This window comes from Jaculus jaculus, chromosome 6, assembly GCF_020740685.1.
Source record: "Jaculus jaculus isolate mJacJac1 chromosome 6, mJacJac1.mat.Y.cur, whole genome shotgun sequence".
Lineage (NCBI taxonomy): Eukaryota > Metazoa > Chordata > Mammalia > Rodentia > Dipodidae > Jaculus > Jaculus jaculus.
Window position 1 is genome coordinate 9,066,107 of NC_059107.1, and position 20,357 is coordinate 9,086,463.

A 20,357-nucleotide genomic window follows, 5' to 3' on the forward strand; every position below is an offset into this window, starting at 1 on the left:
CCCGGCCTGCGCCACCGGCCCGATTAGCGCCGCCCCATGCGCCCCACACACCGGGGCCACCGGAGGGCTCCCGGGCCGAGCACGGCTGGGCGTCGGCTACAGGGGAACTCTATTCAAGGCTGAAGAAGGCACGCGCGTCCCGACGCCTTCCGGAGAGTTTCTGTCCCCTGCAAGGGAGGAGATTCCAAAAGACCCGCTTAACCCTTCTGCGGACTCCCCTTCAGGATCTAGCTTTTATAAGGTTGCGACTTTGCAGTCGGCCTCTCTCTGGAGCCAATGGCGGGAGAAGAAAGGCGGGGGGGGGGGGGTGTAGCGGTGGCCGTCCGGGTTTCACGCCCGGGCCACTGGATTCCAGGCGGACCGCGGGGAACGCCCCGCCTCCGTCCCACCCCTCTCCAGGTTCCTGGCCCGGGAGGGCGGGGGCTGCTTACTGTTGGCAGGACTGTCCACACCCTGGACTGTTCGCTGCCACCCTTGTGCTGTGGATCCAAGAAAAGGAGTTTAGAATCATCCCGCGAAAGGCACCTTCCATGCCTAGAGCCCCCCTACCATCCTTGATTTTACACATAGGGAAACTGAGGCCCAGAGAAAAACTGATTCTTGTTTCTAGATTCTGGAATTTAGAACAGGACTTGGAGCCTTCTAATCCGACCTCCCAATGGCCCTCTTCCACTCGGGAGCCAGAGGCCGAACGGGCGCTGAGGGAAGCTGGCTAGAGCCTAACACCTTTCTGTCCCCGCCCTTCCCTTCGGTCCCCTGCCGCGGGCTGGACCTGGAGCGTCGGGCGCGCGGGGATGTCCCTAGCTGTCCAATTCTTGCCCAGGCAGACTACGGCTGACCCTCCGAGGGGCCTTCCTGGGGCTGAGGTGGGGAGTGGGTAGGCAGGAGGAGCAGGCTTGCAGTTCGTAGGCACGGACCGGTTTGTTCCAGGCTGGGCGTGGGGGGTTGGGGAAGGGGGTGCGGAGATCTGCTCCTGTCGCCTCGCAGGCGCCTGATGCAGTGTAAAAGCAGGCCTGGCTGACGCGAAGGCAGCCTGGCGGCGCCTAGGCCCTGGGGCATCTATGTGGCCGGCCTCCCCGGTGTCTCCGGACGATTCGCACGTAGGGCCCGGAGCCGGCGACTGCTAGGCTCCTCCACCCGCCTCATCCCTCCCCCCACCCCCCCACCTCCCACAAAGTTTGATTCTCTAAAGATAGGGGCGGGAGAAACCAGCGCTGGGCGGGACCCACGTGCGGAGGGGGATCGGTCCCCGGCGCATCCATGAGGCTGGCGCGGACGGAGAATCCACACCTCGAGGCATCTCAGACCCACCCAACCTCAGAGGTTTGATGGGGCTGCAGTCCGCTGAGCTAGGGTTCTTCCCCCGGGGTCAGAGGTGTTTTTCCTCCTGTTAGCTGGAGTCCGGAAGTCCCAGGAGAGTGGCAGTTTCAGGCTGTTGGGGGTGGGGGACAATTCTAGTCTTCCCACTGATGTCCTTATTGAGGGGACCCCCCAACCTCAGTAACCTTTCCCAACGATGCTCCTTGCCAAGGTAGGGTTCAAAAGTGCGCCTTGCTCTGGAGCAATGTCAATTAAAGAAAGATGATAGCAGGGCTCTTTCTAGAGACAACGTCACTAGCAATTCAGCCACTCAAACTTTGACATCCTCGATAAGCGAGTGGCAAAAATCACTAAGTCGAGGACAGACAGGGAACGTGAGTTCTGCGGGTGGAAATGCTCCCCTTCAAGTCCAGGAAGCGGAGGGGGATCCAGCAGCGAGTGGACAAATGCGAACACATCTGGAGCAAGCCGTGTGCCCCGTGGGTGACCGCCATGTGCAAAGCGCCTGTTTCAGCGGGAAGTGCACACGCTCTCGGGGGCGGGGGTGGGGGGAATGAATGGAAGAAGACGGTGGCTTTAGGTCTAGGCGGGCAGGTTCCACCTGTGCGAGCCGGCAGGGCGGGGGTTCTGGGGGATACGGGGAGGTGGGGGCCCAGGCCCTGCGTTCCGGCCCCAGGCGCGCTCTCCCCGCCGGGCGCCGGGCGCCTGCTGTGCTGGGGTCGCGCTGAGCGCGCGCGGAGCCGCGGGAGGCTCGGCCCGCGGGGAGGGAGCGCCCGCCCGGCGCCCGCTTCCGACGCTGCTCCGCGGGGTTCCTCGCCTCGCTGGCCCCCGGGCGCTCCGGAGTGAAAGTGGTGAAAGGGGTGGCTGTGGAGAGCCCCCTCCGCCCTCAACGCGCACTCAGCCTTGGTCCCAAGCCGGACGCAACCATCACAGGCAGCCCCTCCCGAGGGCTCCCAGGGGCCTGTGGCTGCATCCACATCCGTGCAGACACACAGGCCTTGAAGGATGACCTTGAACTTGTGGTCCTTCTGCCTCCACCTCCCCAGTGCTGGGATTGCCGCTGCCTTTTTTTCTTTTCCCCTCCCCGAGGTAGGGTCTCGCTCTAGCCCAGGCTGACCTCAAACTCACAGTTTGCCAAATGGTGGGATTAAAGGCGCGCGCCACCTCACCCGGCTTCGTTTGTGCGTTTTCTTACAATTCCCCATGATTGACTGCACAGCCCAAACTTGCAAATGCACATTCTACTATGAGATGCCAGGCAGGGCAGCAGCCCCTGCAGAGTCCGTGTCAAAAATAAAAACAAATAGGAGGATCGCTGTGAGTTGAGGCCACCCTGACCTGAGACTACCATAGTGAATTCCAGGTCAGCCTACCTTACCTCGAAAAATAAAAATAAATAAAACAAAACCCACCATTCAGCCTTACGTGCACACATGAGCATCCTCCTACGGTGACAGGTTTCACATAGGCGAAGTCCACACACTCAGCCTGGCATATATTCTCAGTCTTACCTAGACACTCAGACTCACGAGCTCTCAAATGGAAGTGGCACACACAATCCAGGCACCCACAGTGACAGACACCCACACAGGACCACACCACCACCCGTATACACACCCATAGCTCTCCCGCCCACATGAGTTCCGCTTTACCGACATTGCAATGATCTCTTGGGTCTGCATATCCTGCCTGGACAGTGCAGAGGGGAATGAACACAAGGTGACAGCCACCAGAGCTCCCAGACACCCTTTGACGGGCCAAAGATCACCTGGCATTATCATCCGGGTGAGTGTCCAAGAGCGCGGTATTCCCCCCCCCCCCCCAGCTGCCAGTGTCTCAAGGTGATTCAGCAGTACTCCTACTGGGGGCCTGCTCAAGCTGGGCGTGGGGTGCACCAGCACCGAGGATTAGGACTGCAGGGGTGGCAGGCAGTTTCCTGGGCTCCCTCCAGACCCTGCCTTCTAATGTGTGTTCCAAGTCAGCTGGGCTCAAGTGAGGAGGGCAGTTGATCACTGGGACAGTGGGAACTGTCTGAGGGTGACCCCTCCTCGGCCTTAGGCTGTGTGGTGGGGGGTGTGGGAGGACTTTGACCAAAACTGTTTTTGTTTGTAGGCAAAAGATGAGACTTCCAGTTCAGCTCAGGCTTTTTTGTTTGTTTGTTTGTTTTCATTTTCTTTGAAGCAGCGGTATCACTTAGCCCAGGCTGATCTGGAACTCACAGTGCAGCCCAGGGTGACTTCAAACTCACACAATCCTCTCACCTCAGCCTCCAGAGTGCTGGGATTAGAGTCGCGTGCCACCAAACGGAGCTCTTTTGCTTTTATTTGGCACAGGGTCTCAGGTAGACCAGGCTGGCCTCGAACTCACTAAGAAGCCAAGGATGACCTTGAACTCCTGAGCCTCCAGCTTTTACCGGGGAATACCGGTGTGGGCCACCACACCCAGCCTAGTTGAGTTCTGAGTAGGACCTTTCCAACTCCGAGGCTCAGTTTTCTAATAGGCAGAAAAGGAGGATAGGATGGCCTGGAGATCCGTCTTTCTCAGCTGCCCACTCTTGCAGGCCCCACTTGGGTCCCTCTTGGACCCTAAGGAGAGGGCTTCATTTTCTAGAAGGCTGAACCCCGAGGGGCTCCTGCCAGCCCCACCTTCCTGCAATGCCCACACAAGTGCCTTCAGAAGGCTTGGCACCCTCGGTCTTCCCAAAAACAGGGTTCTCAGGTCTGCTCTGTGTTGGTTAAGTCAGGGCAGGCCAACTCCCTTGGATCATAGGGAGGAGACGATTATTGGGACGAAGTTAAAAATCAAAAATAAAAAACCTGGCGTGGTTTTGCATGCCCTTAATCCCAGCGCATGGGAGGCAGAGGTAGGAAGATTGCTGGGAGTTCAAGGCCAGTCTGGGACCACAGAGCAAGTTCCAGGTCAGTCTGGACTAGAGAGTAAGACTCTACTTGAAAGGAAAAAAAAAAACAAAAAAACACAATATCAAAGAAGCATAAATTGAGAGACCATAATCCTTGGTGCAGAGGGCTAGTGTAAGATTAAGTGAAATAGTATAGGTGAGGCTTGGATATGGCTGGGAACCGCGGATTCCGCGGTAAAGAGCTTTGGCCTCAAAAACAAACCCGCAGCCATCCTAGGTGAGTGGTGGGTGGGTGTTCAAGACCTGAAACCCCGCAGAGGAATCGGAGACCCGCAGCCTGGGCACCGCCAGAGCCGCCAGGCCCCAGCATTCTCCTAAGGTCGCCATCAGCTGTCGGGGTTCGCTTCCTCCCTCACTCTTGGCCTCCAGGCTGGGGGTGACGGAGACCCCCGCCCGCATCGCCAGGTATGTGATGAAGTCTCTCTCCCCCCACCCCCACCCCGTTCACCCCATCCGAGGTCTGCAGGCCCGGGAGAGCGCGCACCGGGCGCCCACCGCAAAGCCCTCGCTCCGCGGCGTCCAGTGACCTTGACGCCACGGGCAATCCCCGCACCGGACCCCTTATCTAAATAGGGCAGTAAATCAAGGAGCTGTCAGGGCTCGGGTAATTACAGGAACTCCATAAAAAGGACCCGGCCGGGCCGCCTGTTTATATTAACACGGTGTAAAATATTCTCGCTGTCTTGAGGAATCGCGTCGCGCAGGAACGCACCATAAATCAACCCGTGGGCAATTTGCTCCGCAGCCAGAGCGCGCAAATCCCCGAAACGTTTCCCCGCGCTATCTAAGGAGGGTCCAGGCCCTTCCCGTCTGACCCGGCCTGCTCCGAGCTGCCGGCGGAGACAGGGGAGGGCGATTTCTCCTGGAAGCTACTAGAATGTGGAGGCCTCGTGGCTTTGGTGTGGGAACGCTGCAAAAACCACCGGGACCCACTCCTGAATGTAGATAAGAAACAGGCTGTGCGCGGGGCAGGGACTTCTCTGAGAGGTCGAGACCTAGCTAGGGCCTGGAGCTGGACGGGAGGGGCCTGGGGTGGGCAGCAGCCTCTGGTTCCCCTTGTCACCGTCCAGGGGAAGAGGGTCCTGGTCAGAAGTGACCTTTGTGGCCAGGAGACTCCTGAATCCGGCATTTGTGCACATAAATGTGCTCGAATCCTCTTGCAAACCAGCGCTTCTAAATCGACCCGCTCCCTCGTGTTTTACAGGTGACTCAGGAAGAGACTTGCCCAAGGGCACCGCTAGAAATGGAAGCCCTTCTACTGGGAACTGGTCCGCTCTGGTCTATCCGGGCAGCACTCCTGCGAATGAAAGGCTAGGAGTGTTCTTGTGTGCGTGTGCATAGGCACGTCTGTGTACGCTTGCGGGCGCGCGTCCTCGGGAAATCTCATCCATTCTTAGGTTTGCAACGGGCCTCAAAAATACAAAATCTATTTAAGGTAAAGTAAACCTCTACTGCCTTCCTCTAATGAGTAACATAAATCAAGCTTATGGAAAAAGAATATTAAATTTTCCGTGTCCTCTTCCCTCCAAGCTGAGACCTGAGGATTCAGGGAGAATTAAACATGGATGTGTTTTCTCCCCCACCCCACTTTTTTTTTTCTGTCTTCCTTCCCCCATTCTCTTCCGAGGTCCCTAAATGACAACTTGTTTACACAAGTTTTTATGTCGTCTGAGTTTCGTCCCGGCTCCGTTCCCTCCTGTGTGTATTTTCCGCACTGAGAGATGTCTGCTCCGGGAAGCATTCAACCTAAACAGAACCCTGTCTGATTGGAAAGTGTATTTATTTGAAAAATCATAACTCACGGTTTTGGTGAAAATGGGCCCCCAAATTTATGGGATGGCTTGGGGCTCAGCAGGTCATAAATCAAGAAGCACTAGACACCTTTCTCGTTCTCAGGAGCCCCAGGGACCAGCTCCTCCTCCCTCCCCCATTCTGGGGCTCAGTGGGATGGCAGGCAGGTGGATTTCTGTCACAATTCTGTCACAATTTCCACACAATTTCATTTTGAGTGATTAACTCACCTTGCTCTCAAGTACTTCAAGCCTGTTGGTGTGGTTTTGTTATGTGTTTGGGATTTTAAAATATATTTATTTTGGGAGAGGGAGAATGGGCATGCACAAACTCCAGACACATGTGCCACCATGTACATCTGGCTTATGTGGGTTCTGGGAAATCGAACCCGGGTCCTTAGGCTTTGCAGGCAAATGCCTTAAGTGCTACGCCATCTCTGCAGCCCTGTATTTGGGATTTTTATCAATTGCTCTGTGGGGCTACCCACTGGTCAGTTAGTTGTGCCCAGCAGCTAATCTATGCTCAGTGCTGGGAAAGTCAATCTTATTGCCCTACCATTGTTTCTTTCCTTTTTTTTTTTTTTTTTAACTTTCTTAGTCTACTCTGAATTCCCAAGGGAAGACCTAATCAACCCATTTCACCTGCCCTTTGAGTCCAGCTGCCAGCCAGCTCCAGCTGAGGGTTGGGGAGTATCTGCCCCAGGAGGCCTCATGGGCCCTATGAAGTTCAGATTCCCCAGGGCTAGTGGAGTTGGGCTCAAGGGGATTTTGTGAGTTATCACTAAACTTACCTTCTTCCATTTTTCTGTTATTTGTTATTCACTTACATATTCATGTGTGCATGCATTTGTAGTACTGAGGATTGAACGGGGCGTTGAGTACATGCTAGCAAGTCTTCCCACACCAGTTCCTATCTTTTTGCTTTGTTTTGTTTTTGAGACTGTCTCATGGAACCCAGGCTGGCCTCATGTAGCTATGGATTACCTTGAACCCCTGATGCTCCTGCCTCTGCTTCTCAAGTGTTGTGATCATCTGCCTTCTTCCATATCGACCCTTTTACCAAATTCGCTGGCTGAGCCCTGCCCGGAAACAGGCAACTTTCGCTGGAGGCTCACCCACCTAAACACTGAGATTTCAAGAAGAAAATGTGGGGCTTCAGTTCACCCTAAACTTGATGGCTGTTCTCCAGAGCAAGCCAGTGCGTGAGGGAGTGGCAGCCCCTGCAAGGTCACGTGGAACCTGAAGCTGTGTGACAGGCACCTCTTCTTGGCCAACCTCTGCTCCCCCGGGGCCTGCCTCAAAAGCCCTTGGTGAAGCTCTCAGCCACAGTCCGTCCATCTGTCTGTCAGGAACAACCTATACACAGTAGCATTTAGTTGAAAGCAATGCAGTACATTCCAGTAGAAAAAACCCAGTCCAACCAGCCTGGTCTGTGGTGGGCGTAAAAAGAACTGATGTGACCTAGAAAGTGTGAGAAACAGGGAGCGGAAAGGAGGCTCCTGTTCTTCCCTCATTCCCCTTAGAATTTGAGGCTGGGGTAGAGAGAGGGAATAGCTTTTTGTCCTTGACTTTTGGTTCTCCTGATCTGAAATGGCCTGGCTCTACGAGGGACAAGGGCTCCCCAAGTTCTTCAGCACTGCTGACAGCTGGAGCAGAAAGCTTAAAGAAGCCTAGAGGTGGAGACATCCAACTTGCTGGGTCAACCGGTGGGATGAAGCGAAGCGCCGGCACCTAGCGAAGGGATCCTTGCAGGTGGACATTTGCCGCTCTTCAGTCCATTTCATGTCCTTATAGTTAAGGTCTGTGGGCAAGAAAATGCATGCTGGTTAGTCTGGCTATTTTAAATGAGTCCAGGCTACATCCGTCATCTCTCCTGTAATGGTCAACTATAAACACACTTTAAAAGAGAAAAAAAAGTGGGGGGGGGGATTTAAGCTCGACACTGGGGACCGGTTTGGCTCTGGCCTCGCTGGTGCTGGCGGAGGACTTGGCAGGTTCTCCTGTCCTTTGGGGGAAAGTCAATGCTCAGAGTTTTCCATTTTTTCCATTGATTTTCAAAGTCTCCAGGAGTCTTCTTTGTCTTTTAACTTCATTACAAAGTTAAGGATGGGCAAAAGGGGCTCTAGCTGTGGAATGGAAGTGGAAATGGGGTGGCCAATGAGCTTTATTGGGTCTGTGAGCTGCTGACTGCTCCCAGCAGCCAAAGGATTGTGGGGGAGAGGGATAAGAAGTTAGACTAATATTGGTGGGGGACAAAAATTGTATTTTTTTTTTGCTGCAGTGTTGGGGATGTAACCCAGAGCCCCTGGTGCTGGCAAGAGCTCCTCCAAATGAGCTTCCTCCCCAGCCCCCGGGAGCCCTAGAAGAAATGGGAGAGGCTCAGCTGCGAGAGAAGAAGGGGGCACACTTTAGTCTTCACTTCAGGATCAAATGTTAGGGTGAGCGCCCTTCCAGAAACCCTGGACTCGGGTCCCTTCTCCCATGAAACTTGCTTCCTCACCACATGGACAGACAACCCCAACACCCACAAACACCAGGGGACGTGAGGTTTTCCTCATTAACGTCCTAAGGCCGTTGGGAGCATGAAATGAGTCAATTGTCGTCACAGTGGAACCTAGCCCCAAACTCAAACCAACTGCCGGTGGCTATTAAACCCATTTCCATCCATGCAAGCAGGCTCTCTCTCAAAAAAAAAAGTCTATTTAAATTTAAAAGGGGGGGGGGGTAGCAACAAAGGTGGCAGGAAGAGAGAACAGAAAGGAAAGTTCCAGAAATCGAGCAAAACATTAATCTAATTGCCTCTTCTCCCCCGCCATAAATCCCGCAGCGGAAATCAAATCTTTCTGTGCATGTGTATAAAAACCAATCAGCCTACAGCTCACCAAAACCCATTAGGTCTCTAACAGAGTATACTAATTGAATGAAATTGAATGTACCAGGCGGCCAGGCATCCTCAGAGCTGGGTTTTTCCAAGGGCCTTTGCCACGGAGTCGGAGAGGATAAACATGGATAGAACCGCACATGCTAATCAGTGTGCTTGCGCAGAAGGGGACCCTCTGGGAGCCCAGGCCAGAGCAGGGGAGCCTGGGTGCTGGCAGAAGCCTCTTCCATTCTGCGTCAGATTGTAATGGAATATTTCTCATAAACAGCCGGGTGTCGCTCCCAGCCACTCACCTGACATGTTTTTTATTGTTTAACTTCAGATGTGACAGATGATGATAACCTGGAAAAGAGCGAGGTTACAACTGCTGCGGGGCTGGGCAGTGTAAAGGACGCCTGCTCCGAGGATTAGGGCAGGGCTGTGATTTGTAGCGCCCGGAAAAGTCTGTTACACAGCCCTCTGCAGGCAGGCCAGGCGAGCAGGGAGCAGGGCGGCTGGGAGGCGGACTGGGACTGACCGAGGGGCAGGCGCGGAGGCTCTGGGCTGCGGGTTGGCAGGAAATGTGACTCTCCTGTAAGTTTCTCTAGGTGGGATGGCAGGCATCCCCTCCCTCCCAGTGCTGGCTGGGCTCTCTGGGGGCACTTTGATTTATAGTACCCGTTAAAAACACATAACGGATACAATTAGCTATGGCGGTAGAGGAGAAAAGATAGGGTTGAGCTTGTTTCAGTGAAAGGTAAAGGTGTTTGTCAACTCAGTTCATTCATTTACATTGCTGGGAGGGATTACAAAAGTCCTTGGTGCTTTCTTTGCTGCATGGGAGCCATCCCAGTAAACGCCCAGTTGTCCAAGTGTGGTGGTTGCCCCTTTAGGTGGGAGATGGGGGACAGCAACTGTGTTGAGCCCAACAAGCTGTTTAGTGGCACATGCTTCTGGAGTTTGTTTGCAGTGGCTAGAGGCCCTGGTGCGCCCATTCTCTCTTCTTTCTCTGTCTGCCTTTTTATCTCCCTCAAATAAATAGAAAATAATTTTTTTCAAAAGAAAAAAAGAATGTTTAATTTGGGCATAGTGGCATATGCCTGGAATCCTGATAGCCAGGAGACAGAGGCCAAAGCATTGCTACAAGTTTGAGGCCATCCTGGTCTACATAGAAAGTTCCAGCTAGCCTTAGTGAGACTGTCTCAGAAAAAATAGCCAAGTGGGCTGGAAGGATGGCTTAGCGGTTAAGGCGTTTGCCTGCAAAGCCAAAGGCCCTAGGTTCGATTCCCCAGGACCCACGTTAGTCAGATGCACAAGGGGGCGCACATGTCTGGAGTTCGTTTGCAGTGACTGGAGGCCCTGGGGTGCCCATTCTCTCTCTCACTTTTTCTGTCAAATAACTAAATAAAAATAAAATAAAATGAGCCAGGCATGGTGGCACACGCCTTTAATTCTAGCACTTGAGACAACTCTGTGTCTCACCCCTTTGCCCTCAAAGCTGTTTCCTAAGAATGCTTCCCACAGAGAAGTCAAATTTTGTTTTTGTTTGTTTGTTTGTTTTTTGCTTTTTGGGTTTTTGAAGTAGAGACTCAGCCGAGGCTGATCTGGCATTTACTATATAGTCTCAGGCTGGCCTCAAACTCATAGTGATCCTACCTCTGCCTCTCAAGTACTGGAATTAAAGGCATACGCCCCCATGCCTGACTAGAAGTCACGTTTAACATCCATTTGTTTGCTTGTTTTTGTGAGATACAATATTAGCAATGTAGCCCAGGCTGACCTGAGATTCTCAGTCCAGATTTCTCAGTGGTTATGGGTGCTTGCTTCCAAAGCCTGATGGCCTGGGTTCAATTCACCAGTACCCATGTAAAGCCAGATGCACAAGGTGGTGCATGTGTCTGGGGTTCATTTACAGTGGCAAGAGGCACTGGTATGCCCATACACTCTCTCTCTTTCTCTGCTTGCAAATTAATAAAAGTCTTTTTTAAAATTCTCAGAAAAAAAAAAAATCCCAGTGTGTTAGCGCACACCTTTCATTGCAGCGCTCAGTAGGAGGATCGCCGTGAGTTCAAGGCCAGCCTGATGTGACATAGTGAATTCCAGGCCAGCCTGGGCTAGAGCGAGACCCTACTTAAAAAAAAAAAAATACAACAAAACAAAAATTCTCAACCCTGACTTGGAGAGATGGTTCAGCAGTTAAGGTGCTTGCCTGCAAATCCTAATGACTCAGGAGTGTGGCTCAGTACCCACACAAAGTCAGGTGCACAAAGTGGTGCATGATCTGGATTTTGTTTGCTGGAGGCCCTGATGCACTCGTTCTCTCTTTGTCTGTCTCTCCTCTCTCTCTCTCTCTCTGTCTCCTTGCAAATAAATAAATAAAACTATTTTAAAAATTCTCAATCCTCCTGCCTCAGCACCACCATGCTTGGCATGTTCTACAGTTTTTTATTATTAATATTTTATTTATTCATATGCAAGTAGATCTTTATTTATTTGAGAGGGAGGGAGATATAGAGAGAGTGAGAGTGGGCACACCAGGTCCCCTAGCTACTGCAAATAAACCAGACACATGTGACGTCATGTGCATCTGTCTTATATGGGACCTGGAGAATTGAACCTAGGTCCTTAGGTTTTGTAGGCATGCACCTTAACCACTAAACCATCTCTCCATCCCCCTTTTGAGGTAGGTTCTCCCTATAGCCCAGGTTGACCTAGAATTCACTCTGTAACCCCAGGCTGGCCTCAAACTCTCCAAATTCCCAAGTGCTGGGATTAAAGACGTGCCAACACACCCAGCGTGTTCTGCAGTTTTAACAGTGGCATGTGTATAACTTGAGATCTCATAAGCCTTAGGAGCATGGCTGGAGTGTGACTTAGTGCATAGAGCGCTTGCCTTCTGTGCACCAAGCCATGGGTTCAATCCCTAGGACTGCAAAAAGCAGATATGAGGACACATGCGTGTATGTGTGTGTGTGTGTGTGTGTGTGTGTGTGTGGTATGCACATGTATGTGACCATGCAGCACCCCATGAGCTTACCCTACAGTAGCAAAGCAGAACATCAGGCATCTTGTTCCTTCACTCTTCTGTGCCGTCATATATGAGCCACAGTCTCCAGACACATGTGCCACCTTTTTTAAAAAAATAAAAATGCATTTATTTTATTATTTTACTTATTTGAGAGAGGGAGAGAAAGAGGCAGATATATATGTATATATGGAGAAAAAGAAAGAAAGAATGGGCACACCAGGGCCTCTGGCCACCCCAAATGAACTCCTGACACATGCACCAACTTGTGCATCCAGCTCACGTGGGTCCTGGGGAATTGAACCTGGCTTCTTTGGCTTTGCAGGCAAGCACCTTCACCACTAAGCCATCTCTCCAGCCCAGAGCCACAGTCTCTTCCTGACACCAGAGCTTGCTGTTTCTCTGAAGCCCAGGTGATGCCCTGGTTTCTGCTTCCCTTTGCTGGGCTGGCCTTGCAGGTGCACGTGGCCACATCCAGCCGTCCATGTGGGTTCTAGAGATTCAAAGTGGCCCACTTAGACCCTCATATTGGCCTAGGAAGCAGACTTACCTTCACATCTTTGTTTTGTTTTTGAGACAGGATTCTCATATAGCCCAGGCTAGCCCGGAACTCACTATGTAGCCGAGAATGACCTTGCTGATCCTCCTGCCTCCACCTCCCTACCAAGTGCTGGGATTCCAGGCGTGTCCCACCACCACCTGTCTTATTTTATAATAATGCTAGCGAGGAATACTATCATTTCAGACAGAAAGAGAACAAAACACAGCACAGAGAGTTCCTGTACCCCTTCAGCCTTCTCTTTCCCCTCATGTTAGCCTCGCACGTAACTATGGGACATTTATCAAGAAGTGGGAGACTAACGTTGCTGCGTCACAGCCAGGCCATGCTGCAGGCTCGGTTTCGCAGTCGCTGGGTTTTTAGTTAAGTCCTGTGCTGCGTCAGGATCCAGTCCAGGCAGTGCCCTAAGTAGCACAGTTGTTTGTCAGGTGGTCAAACAAGCTGCTTCTCACAGTTTACCTTGGACCGCCTGATTCCTTTAAATGACCATCTTCAGGAATTTTCAAAACAAAGTCTTAGCTAAATTAGTACAGTGAGGCTGAAATAGACTCTCCTCGTGGTTAGCTTCTTGCCCTTCCTCCTCCTCCCCTTCTCCTCTTCCTCTCCCCTTCCCTTCTCTTCTTTTGATACAGGGTCTCATGCAGGTTCTGGTCCAGAACTCCCTGTAGTCAAGGATGACCATGATCCTCTTGTCTCCATCCGCTGTACTCATTTTATTTTATTTTTCTTCCCCCTCAGGGTAGGGTCTCACTCTACCCTAAGCTAGCCTAAGTTCACTCTGTATTCCCAGGCTGGCCTGGAGCTCATAGCAATCCTCCAACCTCTGCTTCCCAGGTACTGGGATTAAAGGGGAGCAACCCCATGCCCAGCTCTGTGCCCTCATCGTGTGCTTCAGGAATGACCCGGCCTTGACGGTGAATGTGCTGTGTGGTCCTGTTACCTCTGCTACCCTCAGCCTCAAACTCTCTATGTCACTGAGAATGACTTTAACTCCGGCTGATCATCTTGCTTCCACCTCCTGAACCCTGGGATTACAGTCATGTGCCGCCATGCCTGGCTCTGGTTATCCAGTTTCTCCATGTAAATTTCTTTGAGAAAAATACATGAGAGTAGCTGTGGAGGGTGATTTCTGGACTCTGCTACGTCTGGCTACAAATGTAGACTCATCTCAACAGAGGTGGCAGAAATGTGGCTGTGCGAAAAGGCCAGTCATCGGGAGATATGTGGCTGAGGATAGCATAGGTAAGGCTCGCAGAGCAAGCGCTTTTACCCACTGAGCTATCTCCAAGGTCCCGCTAGTTTCTTTAACCTGAAAAACAAGGGTACGGACTATACTTTTGTTTTTATCTCACTCTAGCTCAGGTTGACCTCGAACTCACAGTGATCCTCCTACCTCAGGCTGCAAGTGCTGGGATTAAAGACATGTGACCTGAGTTCAAATCCTTGGAGCCCATATAAAGCTAGATGCAGTAGCAAGCAGTCTCAGCACACATGCAGCAAGATGGGTGGTGAAGACGGGGAACTCCATGTTGCTGGCTGGCTGGCCTGGTGTTTACAGTGCTGAACCCCAAGAGACCTTGCCTAAAGCAAGGTGACATCTGAAGCTGCTCTCTGAACTCCACAAGCGTTCCATGACACACACACTCAAACTCAGACACACAGACACACACATTAGTGTGGGCACAGGCACACACACACACACACACACGTACACAAACACAATTTTAAAAAAAAAATCAAGAAACCATGCACAGAGAATTAAACTTGTTCAAGATTCTCCAGCTGGTATTGGAACTCATGTTTGTTCTCCAAACACATTCATGGAAGGATGGAGGAAAAACAGGAAAAAAAAAAAAAAAAAGCCACTGGGCTGGAGAGATGGCTTAGCAGCTAAGCACTTGCCTATGAGGCCTAAGGACCCGGGTTCGAGGCTAGATTCCCCAGGACCCACGTGAACCCGATGCACAAGGGGCGCACGCGTCTGGAGTTCGTTTGCAGTGGCTGGAGGCCCTGGCGTGCCCATTCTCTCTATCTGCCTCTTTCTCTTTCTGTGTCTGTTTGTCACTCTCGAATAAATAAATTAAAAATAAACAAAAAATTTTAATTAAAAAAAAAGACACGAGGGAACATTGTACTATTAGTAAAAGTTGTTTTGCTTTCTGACTCAGGGTCTCAGGCAGCCCAAGCTGTTCTCAAACTACATGTGGTGGAGGATGACCCTGAACTTCTGGTCCTCCCGACTCAACCTCCTGAATGCCAGGATGAGAAGTGTGACCGACCACGCCTGCCTGGTTTATGGCTCCCCACGTGCTCCTCTGCCAACTGAGTCACATCCCAGCCCCAGAAGAATAGTTTGACCAGTGAAAGGAATGTTTGAAATTCCAACCTCTGACTCACCCAGGGGGCAAGTTAGGCATCTGTCTCTGACCTGCAGAGCCAGAGCCTGTGCTCTAAGAACATTCCATGGCTCGCATATGCATAGAAAAGTGGAGAAGCCCAGTGACAGGAGAGAGCAAATACAGAATGTCTCTGTGACAAAGTCACATTTGTCTGAGTTGGGCTCCCTTGCTCAGGAAATACAGGCATAACTACTTGAATTCGTATTGCTGTTTTTCTAGGTAGGGTCTCCCTCTAGCCCAGGCTGTCTTGGAATTCACTCTGTAGTCCCAGGCTGGCCTTGAACTCACAGCAATTCTCATACCTCTGCTTCCTGAGTGCTGGTATTAAAAGCATGTACTGCCATGGATTTTTTTTTTTTTTTCGAGGTAGGAGGTCTTGCTCTAGCCCAGGCTGACTTGGAATTAGTCTCACACTGGCCTTGAACTCATTAAAATAGAAAAAAAATATTAGACCATCTCATCTGACAGGAGTTAATGTGTAACGCTTTTTTTTTTTTTTGACAGGGTGGTGTGGAGGGTGGTGAGAAAGATCTCTCTATGTGCGCAGACCGACCCAAAACTTGTAGCAATCCTCCTGCTTCATCCACCCCAGTGACAGAATTATAAGCAAGTGCTACCACGCCCATGTTGTATTGCGCTTTCCTTCCCATGGTCTCTGGGTCTGAGGGCACATGTCTATCTCACATGCATTTCATAGAAAACCTTGAACTAGTTTTTACCCATGGCTTGTCCCAGCCATGAGATTCTGAACTGGCATTTAGAACTATGTGTATATGGGGGGGGGTCTGTTTTCAATTTCTGATGAATTGAAGGATTGTAGAATCCGAGAATGGAGCTGGGGAGACTGCTTTGCAGTTAAAGGTACTTGCTTGCAAAGCCTGACAGCTTGGGTTCAATCCCCCAGTATTCATGTAAAATCAGATTCTCAAAATGGTGCGTGCATCTGGAGTTCATTTGCAGGGGCAGGAGGCCCTGGCATGCCCATTTTCATTCTCTCTCTTTCTCCTTCTGTGCTTGCAAATAAATAAATAAATGAATATTTTTAAAAAATTAATAAATACAGCCGGGCATGGTAGCGCACGCCTTTAATCCCAGCACTTGGGAGGCAGAGGTAGGAGGATCGCCATGAGTTTGAGGCCACTCTGAGACTACATAGTTAATTCCATGTCAGCCTGAGCCAGAGTGAGACCCTACCTCGAAAAACAAACAAACAAACAAAAAGAATAAATACAATCTGAGTTGGGTGTAGAGAGGAGGAGAAGTAGCCCGTCCCCATTCCTGGCCAGGTCTAGGTGCAGACACACGTCCAGAGAGAGGAGGCACTTGCCCAAGGTTGCCCAGCTGGGACTGTGGAACAAGGGACCCAACCCTGCTGACAATGTCAGGTCTTTCATCCTTTTTTGTCTCAACCATGGAAGTCCCGGGGGCCCACAGGGACCTGGCCTGGAGGCCCAGCAGCCTGAGGGACATGACTGTGGAATGTGTTGGAGAAACAGGATGCCTTCTCCTCCAGGCCCGACAAGCCAACAGGCGTACGTGTGGCAAGAAGAGGCTCTGGTTATCTGCCACCCGCCTGTTTCGTTTGGTCTGTCAAGTCCGGCAGCAAAGTGCCCCAAACGTGTGAGGTTTGATAAAGGTGGAGGGGACAAGGGCCTGGGTGCCGGACAGCAGGAACCAGGAGAAATGTCCCAGAACCTCCGCTTGAGAGCCACAGGCTGTTCCCACCTTGTCTTGTAGTCAGCCCTCCCCAGACTCCTCACTCCCTGGGAAACTCAGCCTTCTCCATCCATTGTACGATGGAGCAGAGAAAATACTTGAACTTGAACTTGGACGCTGAGTTGAAGGACTTAGGCTTTTTAATTTAATTTTATTTATGTTATTATTTTTTTAATTTTTTATTTATTTATTTGAGAGCGACAGACACAGAGAGAAAGACAGATAGAGGGAGAGAGAGAGAATGGGCGTGCCAGGACTTCCAGCCTCTGCAAACGAACTCCAGACGTGTGCGCCCCCTTGTGCATCTGGCTAACGTGGGACCTGGGGAACCGAGCCTCGAACCGGGGTCCTTAGGCTTCACAGGCAAGCGCTTAACCGCTAAGTCATCTCTCCAGCCCTTATTTATGTTATTTTTTTAAAATATATTTTATTTATTTATGAGAGAGAGAAAGAGAATGGGCACGTCAGGACTATCAGCCACTGCAAATGAACTCCAGATTCATGCGCTGCCTTGTACATCTGGCTTAGGTGGGTCCTAGGGAATTGAACCAGGGTCCTTTGGCTTTGCAGGCAGAGGCCTTAACCACTAATCCATCTTCCCAGCCCTCTTGTTTGTTTTTTGTTTTTTCGAGGTAGGATCTCACTCTGGCCCAGACTGACCTGGAATTCACTATGTAGTCTCAGGGTGGCCTTGAACTCATGGCGATCCTCCTACCTCTGCCTCCCAAGTGCTGGGATGAAAGGCGTGTGCCACCACGCCTGGCCCAGCCTTATTTATGTTATTTTTGAGGCAAGAGTCTCACTGTATCACAAGCTGGCTTCTGACTTGCGGTCCCCCTGCCCTTGTCTCCCAAGCACTGGAGTTATAAAGCGTGTACCACCACACTCAGCTACATTTTTCTTACTTTCCCACTGATATTTTTTCAATATATTTATTTATATATTTGCAAGGAACGAATGGGGGGAGGGAGAGAGAATGGGCACGCCAGGGCCTCCTGTCACTTCAAACAGACAACAGATGCAAGTGCCACTCTGTGCATCAGGTTTTATGTGGGTACTGGGGAATCAAACTTGGGATGGTAGGTTTTGCAAGCAAAAGCTTTTAACCTCAGAGCCATCTCCCCAAGCCCCCACGGATATTATTATGGCGATATTATTAGTATTGTCATTTTAGTACTGGGGAATGGAACACGGGACCTCTGGCATGGCAAGCATATCGCCGCAAAAAAAGCATCCCAGCCGTTTTCATATTATTATGTATTTTAATTAATTTATTTACTTGCATGTGTGAGTGTTTGGATGTGCCAGGGCCTCTTGCTGCTGTGAACAAACCCCAGACCCGTAAACTACTTTTTGCATCTGGCTTGTGTGGGTGCCTTAGAAACTGAATCGTGGATGACAGGCATGGCAATCAAGGGCCTCTAACCACTGAGCAATCTTTTCAGCTCTTTGTTTATGTTATTCTTAATGAAAAAGCTAATTTATAACTTGTGTACAAGAAAAGAAACCACCTATAATTCCATAACCTCTCCCCCTACTAATGTTATGATGTGTGCCTTTCCAAAATGAGATCACAGACAGACCAGTCCCTCTTTGCTTCTCTCACACAGTAATGGGTTGGGAGGGACGATATCAAATCTTACTTATTTTGACCCAAACATCTGATGAAAACAGAATTACTGATTCTTGTGATATTTGGGGATTTTGTTTGGTCTAAAATTTGCACCATATGTTTTTTTGTTTTTTTTTTTTCTGAGATAGGGTCTCACTCTAGCCCGGGCTGACCTGGAATTCACTATGTAGTCTCAGGCTGGCTTTGAACTCACAGCGATCCTTCTACCTCTGCCTCCCCGGTGCTGGGATTAAAGGTGTGTACTACCATGCTCACTGTATGCTTCTTTCTTAAAAAATAAATAAACTTTTATTTATTTGTAAGAAGAAAGAGAGAGAGAGAAATGGGTGCACCAAGGCAACACTGCAAACAAACTTCAGATGCATGTTCCACTCTGTGCATCTGGCTTTAGGTAAGTACTGGGGAATTGAGCCCGGGCTGATAGAGTCTCACTTTTACCCAGAGCTCACCAATGTAGCTAATCTAGCTAGACAGCTTACGCTGGGGGATCCCTTTCTCCTGACCTACAACATGGTTTGGTTTGGAGGATTTTTTTTTTTTGCCATTTGTTTTAATTTTATTATTATTTTTGCTTATGTGTGTTTACATGTATAATGTGGTATTGTGTGTCGGGGGGGGTACATGCACATGTATGTCCCCTTGCAGCCCATACACTCACATGGGCAAGGGTCATTTGTCTGCTATTTTGAAGTGAAAAGTGGGGTGAACTGCTCTAGAGCTCTATGCCTGATCTTGTTTTGCGCTGGAGTTTCCTTTAACTCTAGAGCTCGTTGGGCTTTGAAGATCCTTAGGTCTCTGCATCCCTGAGGAATTGGGCTACAGGTCTGCCTGACCATGCCTAAGTCTTTATGTGCTATCTGGAGATTTGAACTCAGGGCAGTCTCAGGCCCCCACGCTTACACAGAAAGTAGTGCACTTACCTGTTGGTCTCTCCAGCTCTGTTTGTTTTCGTAAGGGTCCAAAGCATTCTTTGAGTTGATAAGTTGTAATTCACTCAGCCATGTCTCCCATTGTTGGGAAAGTTTTATAATAATTATTAATAAAATACCTATTACAGGGTCTGGAGAGATGGCTTAGTGGTTAAGGTGCTTACCTGTGAAGCCAAAGGACCCAGGCTCAATTCTCCAGTATGCTCATAAACCAGATGCACAAGGTGGTGCATGCATCTAGAGTTCGTTTGCAGTGGCTAGAGGCCCTGGCAACATTCTCTCTGTCTGTCTCCTCTCTATCTCTCTGCTTGCAAATAAAGAAATAAAAATACCTATTCCTATTACATATGCATTTTATCTTATTATTTTGTGTGTCTTGAGACAGGGTCTCACTGAACTCGTATGCAACTCGGGCTGGCCTCCAGCCTGTAGCAATGTTCCTGCCTCAACCCCCTGAGTGCTGGGATAACAGGTTGTGAGGCACAGACCTGCTGGTTACAGTCCTGCCTCCAGAGGCATGCCGGCAGAGGTGAGTCTGGCTACAGTCCAGCAGCATGTCCTTTGTAGCTGTTTGTCTTTCTGAGCCTCGGCATTCTGTTCTCCCCCCACCCTCACCCCAAGAGACATGGGGAGGTCAAATGAGCTGACCCTGCGATCCTTCCCACCCAGCAAAGCCTGGACAACTCTGTGTGGTCTTCCTTGGCTACAGACCTCACATTTGATCACATAATAGACTCTATAGGCTTTGGTGGGTCTTCCTATAGACCTGAAGAATCCCTAAGCCCCAAGAGAACTCTCCGCTAACCCTCACACCCCAATCCTCACAGTTCACACCTTTTCTCATCAGCCATTATTGGAACACACAAAAAATATAGATGTAAGCAGGGCATGGTGGCGCACGCCTTCAATCCCAGCACTTGGGAGGCAGAGGTAGGAGGATCACCGAGAGTTCAAGGCCACCCTGAGACTACATAGTTAATTGCAGGTCAGCCTGGACCAGAGTGAGACCCTACCTCAAAAAACCAAAAAAAAAAAAAAATTTATATATATATATATATATATATATATATATATATATATATACATACATACATACATACATACATACATACATACATGGGGGGGTAGATGGGCGTGGTGGCACACACCTTTAATCCCAGCACTCAGGAGGCAGTGGTAGGAAGATTGCAGTGAGTTTGAGTCCAG